The sequence below is a fragment of the Lotus japonicus genome, chromosome 4 (genome assembly GCF_012489685.1).
Source record: "Lotus japonicus ecotype B-129 chromosome 4, LjGifu_v1.2".
NCBI classification, from domain to species: Eukaryota; Viridiplantae; Streptophyta; class Magnoliopsida; order Fabales; family Fabaceae; genus Lotus; species Lotus japonicus.
In genome coordinates, this window is record NC_080044.1 from 39,142,168 (window position 1) to 39,161,730 (window position 19,563).

Below are 19,563 nucleotides of genomic sequence, written 5' to 3' on the forward strand. Positions count from 1 at the left end.
CTGCCCTTGACTCTGAATATTTATGCGCTCTGATATTCACAAATTATCTATGTCATAAATTCTCACTCTGAACTCTTTTATTATTTAGCTCAGAATCTAGATATTACTAATGTTTTCATTAAGTCTTAGATTCCGGGGGAGCTAAGCTCAGAATCAAGCTGTGACTTGGATTCAGAATGAGCAGCATAAACATAAACCATTCACCTCAGGATAAGTTTATCTCTATTCTCTAAACTCTTAGTGAATTCAGTTAATTGTTTAAGAATTGTTCATCAAAATACTTGGCTTTGTCATCATCAAAAAGGGGGAGATTGTAAGATCAAGTTTTGATCATGTAGTACAACTCTATGTTTTGATGATTACATGTTAACTATTATGTATGAACAATTATGGTACTCTAACGTTGTTTTCTGAGTGTTTAAAAGACAGGCTCTAACTCTGGTCTAATTACACATAAATCAGAAGCACTATGCTCAAAGAGTAACCTACGCAACGCTTTCGCACTCACTATGTTCAATCTGAACAGTAGAATAAGCTTAAGAAGATCTGAAGATAGTTAAGCTCTGATATGGATTCAGATCACTTGAAGTTCTGAAGACCAGAAGCTCTGAAGGTCCAGAAGCTCCGAAGGTTCAGACGCTCTGAAGGTCCAGAAGTTCTGAAGGTCCAGAAGCTGAGAAGTGAAGACTCTAAAGTCCAAGAGTAAGCTGGCTCTGAAGACCAAGTACTTCTCCTCTGAGTCCAGAAGCAGAAGTTACAAAGGTCAGAGGATCCAAGCTTCCCTCTGATTCTGATTACCAAGCTTCACAAGTTCCAACATGAAGCGTCGCTCTGATCAGAAGTCATCTAGGTTAAAGGTCAAGTCGCTATTCAAGTACAAAAGCAACTGTACTATTCCTGACGACCTTACCTAACTTATTGAGCCACATCAGAACCTGGAAATCCCAGATCTGCCCTCCAACGGTAGCATTCCATGCAACGTCTAAACCCTAATCCTTAGAGTATATAAAGAGGCAGAAGATGAAAGATGCCGCCTAAGAAAGAAAGAAAGAAACTTCGTTCAAGCTCAATCAATATTCAAATATTCTCTTAGCAATCTTTCTTCAAACTGTTCTTATTGTGTTTACTTTAGCTTTCTGAGAAGCAATTCTTTGTAAACCCAAACTCTCAAACAGTTGTTTATTTTTCCTTAAGGATACCAAGGTTGGTTAGATCCTTGAGAAGACTAAGAGAGTGAATCTTAGTGATAGCTAAGTCATTGTATTGTTAGTCACTTTGCAGGTTGCGAGTGCAGTTGTAACAAACTCTGATTAGTGGATTGCCTTCATTCTAAGAAGGAAGAAATCACCTTAACTGGTGGACTGGATTAGCTTGAGGGATTTATCAAGTGAACCAGGATAAAATCATTGTGTGCTTTCCTCAACTCTTATCTTAGCACTTTTATCTTCGTTGTTTGAAGAGATTTGTTAAAATCTCAAGTGGGAAAAGTTTTAGTTTGAAAACGCTATTCAACCCCCCCCCTTTCTATCGTTTTTCATACCTTCAAGGAGCACTCCAAAGTGTCCCTTTCAAATCTCTCTTCAGTCAAATCGGCTGATTTTGAGTTTCCAAATGTTGACACTGGCACTTCAAACCAAAACCCTGAGACCAATACCACTGCTCCTAAGACTCTGGATATTGGCTCTCCTCAAGGTACCTCTGAAGCCACTAGCAGTAATCATCCTCCCTCAACTGAAACCAATCTGTCCATCATCCCATACACATACCCTAAACCATACACTCTACTTGATTGCCTCCACCTATTTCATAATCAAGCATCAACACGCATTTGCAACCTGTATGGTCAGACTAACCACAATGAGAAACCCAACTTGGTTGCTGAAGATTGGAGTCGTCTGTGCAATTGGATGCATAACCAGATTGATGAGATGATGTTATGTTGGTAAATCCGCAAGTGTATGAATCCACCCGGTTTTAATTATCGAAACACAGGGATTGTGAGTGACTAAATTCAGTTCAAGTCTTGAGTATGAAGGTTTGTTTTATTGAATCAAAGATATGTCGAAGTAGCAAAGATAAAATAAACAAAAACTCATAAAAGAACATGCTTTGGGTTCTTGCTCAACAAGTCAATTCAAGCACATCATTCTAAGCACATGTTCTCATGGATCTCTCCTTGATGCTATAGCCTAATTACTCACTTATTGATTCCTCACATAAGCAATTCTCCCATACTAAAAGCTAAGCCCAATTCCTTGTGTACTTAGTCATTTATATGATGTTTTATATCATGCAATTTCAGGCCAACAAACCCCAACCCTTCCTCTATTCCTAGTAGCCAAGATTGAAGGGGCAATCCCAAATCGGTTCCCTAATCTATAACAAACTTTCGTTCTGATTATAGAAAAGCATAAAGCAAGCATGCATACAAGCTTAGATTGATATTCAGAAAATGGGATTCAAGAAAAGAAGAAGACCATGTGGGAAAGAACTTAAGATTATAACTTAAACATGAAAAGTCTTACATGAAAACCAAAGCATAAGAAGAGAGATTAGCCAAGCATGGCAAGAGCCATGCTTGGCTAAGAACCTGAATTACAAGATTGGAAGCCTTCTCTCACACTCCTAGATGTTCCTCTCCTTCTAAACTTATGTAAAAAGGGAATGGGTATCCCAGATTCCAAAAGAAAACCACTATAAGCCTATTTATAGGCAAAATAGTTGAGTTGGGGCGCTCAAGCGCTGTCCTGGGGCGCTTGAGCGCCCATATGACAGAACCAAGCAATCCTCATCTGGCAGACTGGCGCTTGAGCGCCCATGCCTGGCGCTTGAGCGCCAGACACACGTTCTGATGGTCTTTTTGGCTTCTTGTAACCCCCCTTTGAATGTTTCCATCAATTCTTCAAGTTTTTTGGCCTTCCCTCTTCATGAGTTACCTGCTGAAGCACTTAAGGACCAAGACAAGGAAAAATATCAAGAAATTCAAAGGGCTTTTAAGCACAATAGTCCTCAAAATTCCATGGAAAACAAATGCAAGTCCTAAACTCTATATAAATACAAGAAAGACACTTATAAAACTACATAATCACTAAAACCAAACAAAAACTCAAATAAAGATAAAAATGCATGAGAATGCATGAAACACTACATGAGAGAAAGAAAAAAGACTTAAAACTAGCAAAGAAATGACCCTAAAAACACTACTAAACCCGGGTCATCATGTTACTCTACAATGAAGAAAGAGAGGCCAGAATTAATGCTGCTAGGTAGAGATTTGAAGCCAGAACCAGGAGAAGACAAGCTCTACATGAAAGACGCTTAAGGGAAAAGCTTTACACTAAAATAGAAGAAACAAGAAAGAAGCAAGAGGAAGCACAAGTTGCTGTAAGGCTTGAAGCAGCTCTACGTGAGTCTGCTAGGCTTGATGCTCTGGAACAAGCTGCAAGACTAGAAGCTGAGACTGCTGCCCTTACAGCTCAAGTGCTCGCTCCTGTTCAGGTTACAAACATCGCCTCATCCTCTGCACAAGCTCCTCACTCTGATCAAGCTACTCAGTCTGCTCCAGTTCAGTCAGACTCCAGACTTGACCTTATTGAAAGAAGACTTGATTCTCAAGAAGCTCTTCTCCAGAGTCTTCAAGAGATGTGCACAGAAATTCTGAAGAGGACAACTAAACCTTAGTCTCTTTGGGCATAGTGCTTCTGATAAGTGTGAGTATTGACCAGAGTCAGAGCTTGTCACATAAACACTCAGAAAACATCGTTAGAGTACCATAATTGTTCATACACAACAGTTAACATGTAATCATCAAAACATAGAGTTGCACTACATGATCAAATCTTGATCTTACATATTATTCTGACACTTGTTCAGCTTGAAGCGCCTTGGTCTTCTTAGACTTAACCTTCAGAGCTATGGACTTTTGCTTCCTCTGAGCAACATGATCAGCACGATGTATCTCATGACTTCTCAGAATACCGATGAGTTCTTGTAAGCTCATCTTTTTGATGTCTTTAGACAGCTTCAAGGAAGTCATCAAAGGCATCCACTTCTCAAGAAGACCTCTAAGAATTCTCTTCACATGGTCAGCATTGGTGTAGCCTTTGTCAAGTATTCTGATTCCAGAAATGATCATCTGAAATCTGGAGAACATAGCATCAACTGTTTCATCCAGTTCCATCATGAATGCTTCATACTTTTTGATCAGGGACAACGCCTTTGTCTCCTTGGCCTCTTCATTTCCTTCATGGGACATCTTCAAGGAATCGAAGATCACCTTGGCAGAATCACGGTCTGTGATCTTCTCATATTCTTCATATAGGATAACACCTAGCAAGATAGTTCTTGCTCTGTGATGATCTTTGTTCATTTTCTTTTGAGCTTTAGTCATCTTGTCTCTTGGGATCTTCACTCCATCTTCATCAACAGGGCAATGTGTAGCCATCAGTAATATGATCTCAGAGATCAGCATCGAATCCAAGCAAGAAAATTTCAATTCTATCTTTCCAGTATTCAAACTTTTCTCCATCAAACATAGGTGGTTTAGCACTGTAGTGCTCTCTTTGAGCATCGCTGGTGGTGGCAGCCATTTGAGTTTTTCACACCGGTCCAGATCTCTGAACATTGTTAAGTGTGGTAATCAAAACTTACGCTCTGATACCAATTGAAGGTATGAAAAACACTAGAAGGGGGGGGGGGTTTGAATAGGTTTTTGGCTTTTTGAAATTTCCCTCTAAGATTAAGGATAATCTTTTCGGACTAAAGATCACAAGATGTAAGAGTTAAGTGTAAGACCCGAAATTAAATAGAACGTTTAATTATTTAATTTCCTTAATTTACGACAACAAGTATTTTGTTATTAATTATTTGTTATTGATATATTATTCGTGCCACGATGGCGGGAAATACCTTAAGGCATATTTCCCTTATAGTTAATTAATCGCGTGTTTATATTGATTATTTTTATATTATTTTCTTAACTCGAATCTAATCGCGATTCGGGAAAATTAATTAAGTAGTTATTAATTTCAATATTTTGATTTTATAAAGTTATTTAAAAGTAAGGATTTAATTATAATTATTTTTGTGTGTATTATCTTATTTTAAATTTAATAATTTCTATTCTTTAATTACATCCTTCTTTAATGAAGAGATGACCTGTTCTAACAGGTCACCATTCCTTCAATACTTGTGATAGCCTATCAAGCATCACAAAGGAATATTCTTTATTCCTTTTCTTTCCCAACCACTCATTCAAAATATCTATATTTCCTCTCATCCTCACCACACATTCAAATTTCTGATCACACTCTCTCTCCACGTGGGCCCCACCCCACACCAATCAGAATTCAATACTCTCTCTCCCCCATTCACTCTCTCACTCACGCTCTCCCTCTTCAACTCTCGACATCTCTCTCTCACTTTCTCCTTCTCCATTTTCTTTTCTTCTTCTCCATATTCCTCTGAAACCCTAAGCCACACATCACCTTCTTCTTCTTCTTCTCCCATGGCAGCCGCCACCCAAGGCCAAGCCGCCACCACCGCGAGCCTTCTCCTCTCCTCACGCGAGCCAGAGCACCACCACCTTCTCCCTCACGAACCAGCACCATCAAGTCATCATCTTCCTCTTTCCCTTACCTCTAGTTCAGATACGAGCACACCACCAACGCCCAACACCATGAACGACGCCGCCACGGCCACCATGGAGGCGAAAACCAGAGAGAAAACGAAACCCTAGCCGCCACCTTCAAAGTCCGATCTTCGGCGAACCTTTTCGTTTTTGGAAAAACCAACCACACCATGGAACTCCCCTCGACGTGCGCTGCAAAACTCCTAAAGAAATTTCGGATTCCGACAACCTTCGCCGGAAGCCGCCGCCAACCACCGTCTTCTCCGGCGAGGGCTCGCTGGGGGACTCACTGAGCTCAGAACCGTGGAGCTCTCCTTCCCCTCTTGTCAAATTGATAATCAATTTTTGGTAAGGAACTCTAGTTTCTTCCAATTTTGGTTTGCCCCTTCCAAAACCCTAATTCTATTCCTCTCATTCATCTCCTGACTTAACTTCTTTGGGCTTCATGCCATGGTTGTGCAGCTTGATGATCACACATGGGGAGGGCAGCCATGACCAGCAAAGGAGAGCCCTCCTACTGCCTTCAACTTTGATAGGGTTGGCATTCTAAATTGCATCGAATGATTACTAGAGTCTTTATGCTTCTCTAAGTCTTAAATCATTGTCATTTTTGTTGTTCAAGAGCCTTGTAAAATTAATGAAGGAATATAGAATATTGTATGTGTGTGTGGTGTGAGTGATAGTGTTATGGTTGTTGATTTCTGAGGGCATGAGGGTTCAGCTCTTAGTGTGCTTGAAAAGCTTTTGCGAAAACTCACATAAAACTGTTGTTGTTTTCAAAAGTAGTAGCCGCTGTTCTGTCAAAATCGTGTGTTTAGGTTCAGATTTTGGAACTGTGTTCTTCATAAAAGTTGTAGCTTTTTCCGTTAGCAAACTTTTGCCGCTGGTTTCATGTCATTCCGATTTTTCTAGCTCAGGTTATACGCATTTTAGTGAGCACGGGTTAAGCTGTCCCGTTTCTCACGAACTGCTATAGTATTCGATGTTTCCTGAATTTTGTACTTTGAATTTAGACTTGAAAATTTATGAGGATTTACAAAACCTGTAGATGATGTCAAGATAAAAATATTAGATTTTTCGGAGTTTAATTGACGTATTTAAAAATTATCCAAAGTCGTTGTACAATTTATAATCGTTTGACAAAATCACTTATTTAAAGCGAAAAGCGTTGTTTATGGAAAAGTTTGAGAAATCCTTTCATTTTAAAATTATATTACAATGTTTGGAGTAGGAAAACATCTTTTGAAGCTTACTTACGTACGTTGTTTAATTGTTATGAAAATCAAGAACGTTTGAGCCTTTATGCACATTATTCGTTAAAGAGTGATTGCGAAAAATTTTGTAAGTCAAACGAGTTTTTGGAGTGTTATAGAATAAGTGTTCGAATGTTACCTTGTTGTGAATGGATGCTTAGGAATAACAAGATTGGATAGAGATAGAACAAATAAGTTTGGATTTCCGAGTGAGGAATTAGACTTTGAAAGGTAGTAATTAGAATGGATTAAGTTGTGATGGAAATCTTAATGTTGGAAGATGACTTAGGATTGAATCTTGAATTCCAAGAAGTTTATGAGCTTTATTGTAAATACTTGATTTTAAAAGGTCTAGATTTGAAACTTTGGAAGTTCAAGGACTTAGAAGTAATTAAGGGATTGATTGAGGACTAGAAGTTATTTCTTAGAGATTGAGGACTTATCTATAAGTTTGGGATTTTTGTAGAACCAAAGTGGAGTTTCGAAGAGACTAGGGTTTTGTGTCTAATGAGATATCGCGAGTTTAAGTTTAAGAGAAATTATTCGATCGTTTTGAAGGAGCTTATGAGTCTTGAATAAGTACATGATCATTATAAAAAAATGAGTTGGTTGTCTTGGAAGTTAACTATGGTTTATGGATTTCTTTATAAGAATTAGTGAATTTGATAAGAATTGATAAGTGATAAGCGCATAATTGATGCACTTTACGTGTGTCTTTCTAAGCTTCATTATATACATTTTTGTGCTTAATTGTTATGACTTAGCCATGTTTTGACCATTAGTGTTTATTTGGATTATTCATGGAAAAGAGCTTAATTCTACACTTTTAGTTTCTATGACTGTTTTGCTAGAACAGATTGAATATGGAGCTAGAATTATCGAAATAAGGCCCATAATATGTCGTTGGAAAGCTAACGCGAAGCCCTACAACTTTCATGTTCAGCACAATTGAAGAACAAGCCTTTAACATGGTCAAAATGGCCTTGCAAAGTTGCTGTCGCTAATCCTGCGAGTCTGGAACAGTCTGCACTAAAATGATCATATCTTGGGCTACAGAAATCCGAATCAGGATCCGATTGAAGGCCCACGAAGCTGGCTTAAAGACCTACAACTATTATGTTTACCTCAGTTGAAGATTCAAACTTATTGTGGGACCCGCGAATGCCTGATTGTTCAGCAGCTTACTCCTTTATGTGGGCCCGATTTTGTGAAGATTTAGAAAAGATTTAGATAACAAAGATTGTTACTTGACGAACAAGTTTATTTATTAGTATAAATAAGTGAGTTTAGGCTTTTGTTAGACCTCACCACCATCTCACCATCACCTCCTCCACCTTCTCCTAATATTTCTCTCCATCTTTTCTAGTATGAGTTGCTAAACTCCCTAGTTAGTCTTAGGATTTTTAATATTCTTGTGTTTGCAAACTTGAGGTTCTGTTCTTAATACAAATTCCTTCTTTATTAATTCTCTTCATCTCTATTTCTGATCTAGGGTTTGGTTTGCTTAATTCCGTAGTTTTAGAAATAAGAGTTGATGCATGTTCGCTTAGTTCATGTTAGTTCGTAACTGTTTCTTAATCGCTTAGTTTTGGAAACTGAGAATTGATTTTCACTTAGTTAATCAACTCTCACGAATTAGGGAAACAATGAGGAAGAATTAATCTTTTGTAACCGATGAAGGTTTGTTGCACTTGAATGTTATAATCTGAGGACTAACACTTTCTTTTATCTGAATTAAATCTCTTTTAATTTCTGTTTGTTACCTTCTATCGAATCAATCAGAAAATCCCCTTTTTAATTGCTTTATTTTACTCTAATATCAATTAATAATTTATCAAGTCCTTGTGAGATCGATCCTGGTGTTCATCACCTTGTACTGCATTCAAAGCAGAATACTTTGACACGCACCCGCGACAGTGCGTTCGTCAATAAGGATACAGTGTTGACTTGAGGAATGGATTGTGAGAGCGAGTTGAGACATTAAGTTGTTGTAGGTGACTTGATAAGTAAGTATTGAGGATAAAGAGGATTATGGAATAGAAAATGGGAAGAGATTACTTAAGGATGATGATAGGAGAATGCTATTGCAGATGTTGTGTTAATTGCTTTAACGGGAAGTTGTGTGTAGTATTGCGAAAATACCTCAATGAGTATCCTATTAGAGACTGAGATTTCTAAGGAAAATGAGAGGAGTAAGTACTAGTAATGTGTACATTTCTATTTTAACAAGCATATGGGTATTTTTTTTAAAGTTGATATACTAAGTCATAAGATTTTGAAGCTTTGTTATTGCTTTGTTGTCATTATGATGACTTATCTTAATTTCTGAGGTTGATCTTGATGGTTTATAACCATTAACAAGATTGAGTTTAACTTGTGATTTCTTCGAGTCAATTGCTTGAGAGTGTAGCTTTAGACTTGGAAAGTTGGTAGCTCAATTAGTGATTACGTTATGTGTACTTATGAAGGGTACGAATAACGGAAGCGCTTGGCGACGAAGCCAAAGAACAAACGGAAGTGAGTCAACACGGGAAAGCAAAGATATGATTGGATTTGATATGAGTCGCAACTTAGTAAGGAAAGCGCCTAAGGTGAGGGCAACTTACTTACTAGCTATTGCTTTGTAGGCGTCAATTAATTTGACTTGATTATTGTTTAGAATTTTAAATATTGTCTTGTTAGGGAATATTGCTTGAATATTGTTCATCGCTTGATCTAGAAAATGTTTTCTGGAGGCTTCGGCCGAGTGAACTTATATGAGACGTGTCTCTCCGTTTTCTGAGAGGCTTCGGCCGTTTACTGGTTTCTGTCTTATGTTTCCCGCATTGAGTTTTTGTTGTATCGCTCATTAGAGCATGATACTGTTTAATTGATATCGAATTGTGCGTGTTGACGCGATTGCGGAGAGTAGGGCATTTGAGTTGATTTTGTTGATCTTCCGGGTTGAGAGGAAACCCTAGGCAGGCTCTGACGGGGGTCTGAGACCTAGTCCTTCTTTTGAACGCTTAGACTTTTCCCGGGGATTGTATTTGGAGATTTTGGGGACTTTGATTAGCTAGAGTTGGAGATTGAGAACCTTAGAACTTGGATTTTGTTATTAAACCTCATAATTGATTAAACTCAAACTTGAACACTTTAATTGATTAATGAGAACATTAGGGAGATTTAGGAGTTGGAAATGATTTTGAAAAATGGGAAAAAGTCGACAAGTTTTGAGGTGGTTGCTATGAGGGTGAACCACGGTGACGAGAGAAAGTCACCGAGTACTTTTAGTACTCTCACTCGTTGGAGCTTCTGTCGTAGAGTCGACATTGTTTTGAGTTTATTGAGAATTGGTGGACGCCACGAGGGTGAGCCACAGTGACGAGAGAAAGTCACCGAGTACATTGGTACTCTTTTTGTTGGAGTTTATGTCGTAGAGTCGACAGTAAACCCTGAGTTTTGAAATTGAGGTTATAGCTAAACAGTTGCGTTGTGGGGACGATTCGATGTTTGGCTAACCATATTGCATCATGCATACATTCGGGGTTGAGACGGTCGAAAGATCGGGCCTCGGTGAAGTTGAGACGGCTTCGGTCGGGCTTCACGAAGGTTGAGACAATCTGAAGATTGAGCCATCGGTGGAGTTGAGACGGCTTCGGTCGGGCTTCCAGAAGGTTGAGACAGTCGGAGGATTGGGCCTTCATGAAGAACACCAAGAGTGTTTCTTCGGCATAGCGGGCGGAAATGGTTAAACCTGGAGGGGTTAGGACTAATCCGACTATGCATGGGTTTGTAAGTGATATCGAGCGGAAATGGTTAAACACTAGGCCGGTGTTAGGACTGACTCGATGGTGCCCATCCCAATTGATTTATCCGGATCATTTTGAATTGCATTGCAAGCATACATGCCCCCTAACTTGAATTGTGAGATATTGTTTATTGAATTTCTGAGATATTGTTTATTGAACTGTTGAGATAACAGATATTGAATTGTTGATTAGAGCATTGATAACATGCTAAGTATATACCTTAGGATATGCAACTGAGAACCTATATAAGTATATACCCCCTTTGTCGCATGTTGTTTGTATTATCTATTGTATACTGTGAGTTGACCCTCGCGCCTTGGCTTTGTTTGTATGTTTGTATTTGGACGGTCGGCCTGCTGCCAGACGACGAAAGTTGGTGATATGAGCAGATGCTACTCCATGTGGAAGGACTATAGAAGACTCGAAGAATAGAGTCGGGTGTAAGGCTAGAGCCTTTGGGTAGAATAAGCTTACCGTTATTGGTTTAAGCTTGTAGGATAATTTTATGATTCGCATTTGAGGTTTTGGGTAGGTTCCGGTGCATTGCTTTCCTATGGTTACCCAGTGTGGAAATCATAGGGAGTATATCGGATCTATGGAGTCATTGCATAGTGGGTCCGTTGTTAGATCTTATTTTATTTGTCTTGTTCTTTATGTTGTGCCTTTGTCAAGGCCAGATGTAAATTATTTACGGTTGGGAGTATGCATTACATGTTTTAGAAATGCTTCGAAAAGGAAAAAAAAAATACTCACCTTTATAAATCCCTTTTGGAAAAGATTGCATATTTACTTTAACATGCTACTACCGTGGCACCCTAAAATCGGGGTGTTACATTAAGGGAAGGAGAAAATCACACAATGATTTTATCCTGGTTCACTTGATAAATCCCTCAAGCTAATCCAATCCACCCGTTAAGGTGATTTCTTCCTTCTTAGAATGAAGACAATTCACTATTCAATGATTGTTACTAACAATACAATGAACTAGTAGCACTAAGACAACCTTGCCTTAGTCTTCTCAAGAATTCTGACCTCACTGGTCTCTCAAGGAACTACAAACAAAGTTTGTGAAAAGTGTTCGGTTTACAAAGAGATGCTTCTTAATAAGCAGAAGTAAACACAATAAGAACAATAAAGAAATATTGCTAAGGTATTCGCTGAAAGTGTTTCACGTGTATGCACAAAGTTTCTTAACTTCTTTCGTCTATCTTCAGCCTTTAAATACGCCAAGGATTAGAGTGTGTATCCGTTGGATAAATCTATCCGTTGGACGGAAGTTCTGGAATTTCCAGGGCCTGCTGTGGCTGAACGTCGTAGGTAAGGCAGTCAAAATAGTACATTAGCTTTTGTACGAATGACAGTGACAGTGCCTCAGCCTGGTTGACTCTTGATCTTGGGCGCCGCTTCGCGTTGGAACTTGTGAAGCTTGTGAGATCAGAGTCAGAGCCAAGCTTGGATCTTCAGATCATCAGAACTTCTGCTTCTAGACCGTTCATCAGAACGCCTGGTCTTCAGAGCATGAAGTGCTTCTGGTCTTGACAGCCAGCTTACTCTTGGACTTCAAAGCTTCCGAGTCTTCAGCTTCTGGACCGTTCATCAAAACGTCTGGTCTGCAGAACTTCAGAGCTTGGATCGTTCGGAGTCCACATCAGAGCTGATAGTCTTCAGATCGTCTGAAGCGTTTGCTACCGTTCATAAGAACGTAGTTAAGTGCAGAAGCGTTGTACTGGTTACTCTTGATCTTCATTCTCTGAATAGTATATTATCTTTGAATTAGAGTCAGAGCCTGTTTGTCACAACTAAAACAGACAAACGTTAGAGTACCACAATTGTTCATACATAATAATAAACTTGTTATCATCAAAACATAGAGTTGTAGCACTCGACCAAATCTTGGTCTTACAGCCTGTTGTCTGGACAGATGTCTCAGCATGTGCATCGACATGTGACTCCTCAGCACAAAAGTGTCAGAAATGCCCCTTGCAGATGTCACTATTGTGGAAGAAATGGTCATATAAGGCCTTACTGTTTCAAGTTATATGGTTATCCCCAGATATCAAATCAGCCAAAGAGCTCAGAGAGCACCCAAGTGAAAAAGAAATGGAATCCCAAAGGTTAATTCTCAAGTCTTATTGCTCACACATCCTTCAGAGCTTCATCAAGGGAAGACTTGTATTTTGACAGTGGATGTTCAAGACACATGACATGAGACAAGAGCTCTCTGGAAAATATCAAGGGTCACTTCAGCAGCTATGTCACGTTTGGAGATCGAGCAAAGGGAAGATCAAAGGAATTGGAAGACTTGCAGGTTCAGGATCTCTTGATCTGACTGATATGTTAATTGTTAAAGGGTTAACAGCCAATCTAATCAGCATAAGTCAACTCTGTGATTGATGACCGGGATTTAGTCTTGTTTTTTGGGTCATTTCTTTGCTTCTTTTGAGTCTTTTTGTTGAGTCTCATGTAGTGTTTCATGCATTCTCATGCATTTTTATCTTTATTTGTGTTTTTGCTTTGTTTAGGTAATTTCATAGTTTTATGAGGACTTTAGTTGCATTTTAGGTTAGTTTTAGAGGTTATTGAAAGTTCCACTTGTTTTGAGGGCCTTTGTGCAAAACTAACCTTTAAGTTTTTAGATATTTTCCAAGCTTGTTCATCAAGGTTTCAGGTTGAATCAGCTGAAGAGAGAAGGTCAAGAGGCTTGGAGAATTGGAGAATTGAAGGAAGGCTTAAAGAGGAGTAAAGAAGAAGATTAAAAGTTTTTCCAGCGTGCATTGGCGCCTAGGCATGCTCCATTGGCGCCTAGGCGCCAATTGAAGCAAGAGTTATTGTTTCTGGAGCTAGAATTGGCGCCTAAGCATGCTCAAATGGCGCCTAAGCATGCTAATTGGCGCCTGAGCATGCTTTATTGGCGCCTGAGCGCCCGGAACAGCCCAGACTCGTGTATTTTGCATATAAATAGGATTCTAGTCATTATCTTTTGAGATTTTTTCCATTTTTACATAAGTTTAGAAGGAGAGAAACATCTAGGAGAGTGAGAGAAGGCATTCCAAGCTTGTAATTCAGGTTCTTAGCCGCCATGCTTGGCTAATCTCTCTTCTTATGCTTTGGTTTTCATGTAAGACTTTCATTGTGTAAGTTATAATCTTAAGTTCTTTCCCACATGATCTTCTTCTTTCCTTGAATCCCATTTTCTGAATATCAATCTAAGCTTGTATGCATGCTTGCTTTATGCTTTTCTATAATCAGAACGGAAGTTTGTTATAGATTAGGGAACTGATTTGGGATTACCCCTTCTATGCTTGCTACTAGGAATAGGGGAAGGGTTGGGGTTTGTTGGTCTGAACTTTATAATATTTATGCTTCATACAAATGTTTAAGTACACAAGGAATTGGGCTTATCTTTTAATTTGAAAGAATTATCTATGCGAGGAATCGATAGGTAGTTGCTTAGGCTATAACATCAAGAGAGATTCATGAGTTCATGTGCTTAGAATGATGTGCTTAAATTGGCTAGTTGAGCAAGGATCCAAGGCATGTTCTTTTCTGAGTTTATGTTTATTTTCCCTTTTTACTACTTCGACGTTTCATCATCTCAATAAAGCAAACCTTCATACTAAAGGCTTAAGCTGAATTTATTCACTCACAGTTCCTCTGGTTCGATATTTAAAATCGAGTGGATTCGTACACTTGCGGATTTACCAATAGTGATCAAGGACTTGATGTGAAGTTTAGTAAAACAGAATGTGTTGTTACTACAGACGATCAAGAAGTGCTAATGAGAGGAGTCAGATCCAAGGATAATTGCTACATGTGGATCTCACAGGAGAAGTCTCACTTCTCAAGGTGCTTTATTTCGAAAGAAGAAGAGATAAATCTGTGGCATCAAAAACTGGGTCATCTTAATCTCAAGAGTATGCAGAAGATCATCACTGAAGAAGCATAAGAGATCTGCCTAAGTTGAAGTTAGGTGAAGGAAGAATGTATGGAGAATGTCAGATTGACAAACAAACCAAGATGTCCCACAAGAAGATCCAACATCAGACTACAACAAAAGTCCTTGGACTTTTGCACATGGATCTCATGGGTCCCATGCAGATTGAAAGTCTGGGAGGAAAAAGGTATGTGTTTGTTTGTGTTGATGATTTTTCCAGGTATACTTGGGTGGATTTCATTAGAGAAAAGTCAAAGACGTTTGAAATCTTCAAGAACCTCTGTTTGAAACTTCAAAATGAGAAGAGCAATGTCATTGTAAGAATTAGGAGTGATCATGGTAAGGAGTTTGAGAATTCTTTGTTCTCTGAGTTCTTGGGATCAAAAGGAATTAGTCATGGGTTCTCAGCACCTATCACACCTCAACAAAATGGGGTTGCTGAAAGGAAGAATAGAACTCTACAGGAATCAGCCAGAGTTATGCTACTTGCTAAAAAGATTCCTTATCAGTTTTGGGGTGAAGCTATGAATATTGCATGCTATATTAATAACAGAGTTACTATTAGAGCAGGAACATCCTCTACTCAGTATGAACTATGGAACGGAAGAAAGCCTACAGTGAAATACTTTCAAGTTTTTGGGAGTAAATGCTATATTCTTGCAGATCGTGAACAAAGAAGAAAGCTTGATCCTAACAGTGATGTATGACTATTCATGGGCTATTCTACTAACAGCAGAGCCTGTAGGGTGTACAATACTCGTACTAAAACTATGATGGAATCAGTAAATGTGATAGTTGATGATGTGCCAAGTGAAATGAAGGAAAGCATCTTAGTGGAAGATGATGATAGCACTGAAGATGCAGATGTCCCAGCAGATGTCCTTGACAACATGTCTGAGACTAGTGCAAATGAACAGGAAGAGGAAGTGTATGTTAAGTAGCCGAAAGGATTCATAGATCCTCAATACCCTGATCATGTGTACAAGCTGAGAAAGGCACTATATGGTTTAAAACAAGCACGAAGGGCTTGGTATGAGAGGCTCACTGAATTTCTTGTCAGTAATGGCGCCAAGGTGGAATAGACAAGACTCTGTTTGTGAAAAATGATAAAGGGAAGCTCAAGATTGCACAGATCTATGTGGATGATATTGTTTTTTGGGGAATGTCGAACACAATTGTGGAGCATTTCGTTCAAAGTTTGTACTGGAGTATTATTGGTAGCTTATTGTATCTTACTGCAAGCAGGTCATATATAATGTTTGTTGTTGGTGTGTGCAAGGTATCAAGCTGCACCTAAGAAAAATTGTGTATCCTTGTCAACTGTAGAGGCAGAATACGTTGCAGCAAGAAGTAGTTGTACTCAGTTAATATGGATGAAAAAATGCTCAAGGAGGATGATGTTGAGCAGGATGTCATGACATTGTACTGCGACAATCTCAGTGATATTAACATTTCCAAGAATCCAATCCAGCACACCAGAACAAAGAACATTTACATTAGGCATCATTTTATTAGGGATTAGGTGGAGAACAAAGTCATCACATTGGTAAAGGTTACAATAGACAAACAATTGGCTGATATTTTCACAAAACCCCTTGATGCCAGCACATTTTACAAATTGAGAGAAAGTCTTGGGATTTGCTTAAGTGAAGAATTGTAGCAATTAACGCATGAGCAGTTGTTAACGGCTAGTTTTCCAGTAATCAAAATTAACTGTCGTTTTGACGTCAGCAGAGAAATCATAGCATCACCAAACAACTGCCCTATAACTACCCCCAACAGGAAATTTCTCTTCAATCATCAACCGTTTGTGTTGGTGCTTTCCAAAATCCGTATTTCTCTCTCAATTGTTCTCAAGTTTTCTTGTTTAGTTCCTGTCCGTTTCACCATGTCTCAACCCTCAGGAAAAATTGATTCTGCAGATGCAAAGCCTGTCACAAACAAGTATGGTGTCATGTTTATTGGTCTAAAAAGTGGGTCATTAAAATCCACTTCCTCAAATCTTGAGAAGACCCTGTCTCAATCAAGGAAGAAAACGAGGACACCGACAAGAAAGCTGTACAAATCAAACCCACATGGAGATGGTTCTTCGCATGTGTACCTTGATGATGTCGCCTCTGATGAAGGTGAACCCTTTCATGATGCTACTGCGAGCATCAATGAGGTAGACACTCCAGTGGGTTCCAATCGTGATGTTATGCACAATGTCGAGGCATCTGCCTCTCAAGAAACCCATGTTCCTCAAGAAACCCCCATTCCTGAAAACCCTGGGGAGGATGTGATCGCTAAAGAGACTATTCCCACTGAATCTGCTACTTCTCCTTCATCATCAAAGAATGGTGATAAAGGGTCTGTCTCCTCTGAAGAAACCCATTATGATGAGCCAAGCCAGGCTCCCACCTCTGTTCAGGACAATTCTTGTTTTAAAAAGAAAAAAAGGTTACTTGCATTTTCCGCACTTAGTTTTAGGACATGTTACTATTGTGACTACCCGAAAATCAGGATGTTACATACAAGCACCACCATCCCTTCTCATAGCCGCGAACACACCACCACCATAAGTGACCACCACCACGCCTTCCTCCACTCTCCATGGAATCAACCAGCACTACTTTTCCTCTCTTCTTGGCTGAGCACGAGCCACCGCATCCACCGCAAAAGAAAACAGCGGAAGCACGACATAGAATCAACGTGAAAACGAGAAATACGACGCCACCGACGTTGCCAACTTCAACCTTCGATTCCGGTGTCCTCGACCCGCTGTTCATAGAGAGGTTAGTACCGTTGGAACCTTGCGACGTCCATAGGAAAACCCATGTTCCGAATCGTCGTTCTACCGTCGTCAACTGTCCCCGACACCGCCTTTAGAGGCGTTTTCTGGTCAACGACGATCCTTGCTGCGAGGGGACTAAAAGCCCTCGATCAATTTTAGATTTGGACAACTTTCGCCGGCGAGCTTCGCCGACCTACGGTTGGATTTTTTGGGCAAACCGTCGTCTTTTTGGGTAAACGAACAACATCATTGAGTTCCTGGACGCGAAAGGAAGAAGAACAACTATCCCTTTTGTGTCCTCGGCGACAGTTCCTCTATCAACCACCGCGAACCATGACTTCCTCCAGCGAATCTTCGCCGACAAGTTTCTAAAACTTGATTCTTGTAAGCCTTCAATGTGACACCCCCTTTCCCCTTCCTGAGTGACGTCAACTCAGAGAATGGAAAGAAGACGACATTTTTTTTTTGGACTGACTTCCTTAAGTACATCAAGCTTTCAAATCTCAACTCAACTTGTTCTCGGGATTAAGGCGGAATATCATAATCCCTTCTCAAACTTCAAAATCAAGGTAGACAATGTATATCCTATAACAATTTGACACCTAACAATACATCCTTACATTTAACTCTGCTTCTTCACTGAGTCCTATTCTCCTAACCACTGACAACTACCATGGCTAAATAGCTTCGGCAGGCAGCAACCAACTCGATCTAAGCTCATCTGAATATTTCACCTGAAAATGTTAACCACTGGAGGCAGTGAGCTACCACCAATATAAGAACATGAATGTGTTAGTTGCACCGACTCGAGTCACATGCCGGTCGGCTAAACACAATTCATATTCTAGATATATCAATATTATTATATCATAATATCACCATAGCATATCAACAAACACATACAATATGATGCAGCGTGAGTGTTCACCACCTTGTCACTCCTTTCCTTTAGTCAAACTTCTCCCCCATTGCTTCATGGGATAAGAGGGTCCCTCGCATGACCTTTTTAAATTATTTAGGTTGCATATGTCTATTTTAGGGCCTGAAGCTTTAAGCTTCACACTCTTCGGAAGGTCGTCTCGGGGACATGGACACTCCTTACAGTCCACTCTTTACCGTTGAATGATCGCTTAGTAGCTTTTACGACAGAAATACACGACTCTACTTTTTGCCTTAAACTGAGGTGTGCCGCTGTGCAAGTCTCGGGCCTATTCATCTCTGAACAAGGCCAGCATTGGCGTCTCTGTATTCCCACTCTCTCTAGTGGTAGTGACAACACCTTCCTACTCCTTATTATTTCTTGTGTTTTCATATGCCATACATACGCCCCCTTATTTCTTCTTTATCATTCAAGGATATTCATAACTAAGATGAACTCCATAAGGCACACCTTTTGGTGCTAGTCCTCGGCAATATTGTGGCCCATTGATGACCCTATTTTAGTAGTGTTTTTAGGGTCATTTCTTTGAGAGTTTTGAGTCTTTTTCTTTGTCTCATGTAGTGTTTCATGCATTCTCATGCATTTTAATGTTTATTTGAGTTTGTGTTTGGTTTTAGTAATTATGTGGTTTTATGAGGGTCTTTCTTGCATTTTTACAGAGTTTAGGACTTGCATTTGTTTTCCATTGAATTGTGAGGACTAAGGTGATTAAAAACCCTTTGAATTTCTTGAAATTATTTCCTGTCTTGGTCATTAAGTGCTTCAGCAGGTAACTCATGAAGAGGGAAGGCCAAATGCTTGAAGAATTGATGGAATCATTCAAAGGGGTGTTATAATAGCCAAAACGTCACCAGAAACGAGTGTCTGGCGCCCAAGCGCCCATGCCTGGCGCCTGAGCGCCAGCTTGCCAGATGGGGAATTTCAGCTTCTGCCTTATGGGCGCTGGAGCGCCCCTGCTCGACCATTTTGCCTATAAATATGGCATTCAGCCATTTGTTCAAAACTTATGACTTTTTCTTATAATTTTACCAAGTATTGAAGCTTAGGAAGTGCTTTTGGTGCTTGTGGGAAGCTTGCACCTTGTATTTTCCAGGTTTCATTTACATTTCTTGTATGGATTTCCTAGCCATGAGTGGCTAGTACTCTATTTTCTTTGGGTTTAAGTGATTTCATGAATCTCTAGTTGTTAATTCCTATCCCTATGTTTATGATCTCTAATCTACGTTGTATTTCAATTCTATAT

At 39.5% G+C, this 19,563-nt stretch overlaps 1 long non-coding RNA gene across 1 annotated transcript; it reads left to right on the forward strand.

The window, feature by feature from the left end:
- Positions 1-5,337: 5,337 nt before the first annotated feature.
- LOC130714084 (uncharacterized) lies at positions 5,338-8,362 on the forward strand. Its single transcript, XR_009011156.1, has 2 exons — positions 5,338-5,977; positions 6,092-8,362. It is a non-coding gene; the product is annotated as an uncharacterized LOC130714084 (long non-coding RNA).
- Positions 8,363-19,563: the final 11,201 nt, after the last annotated feature.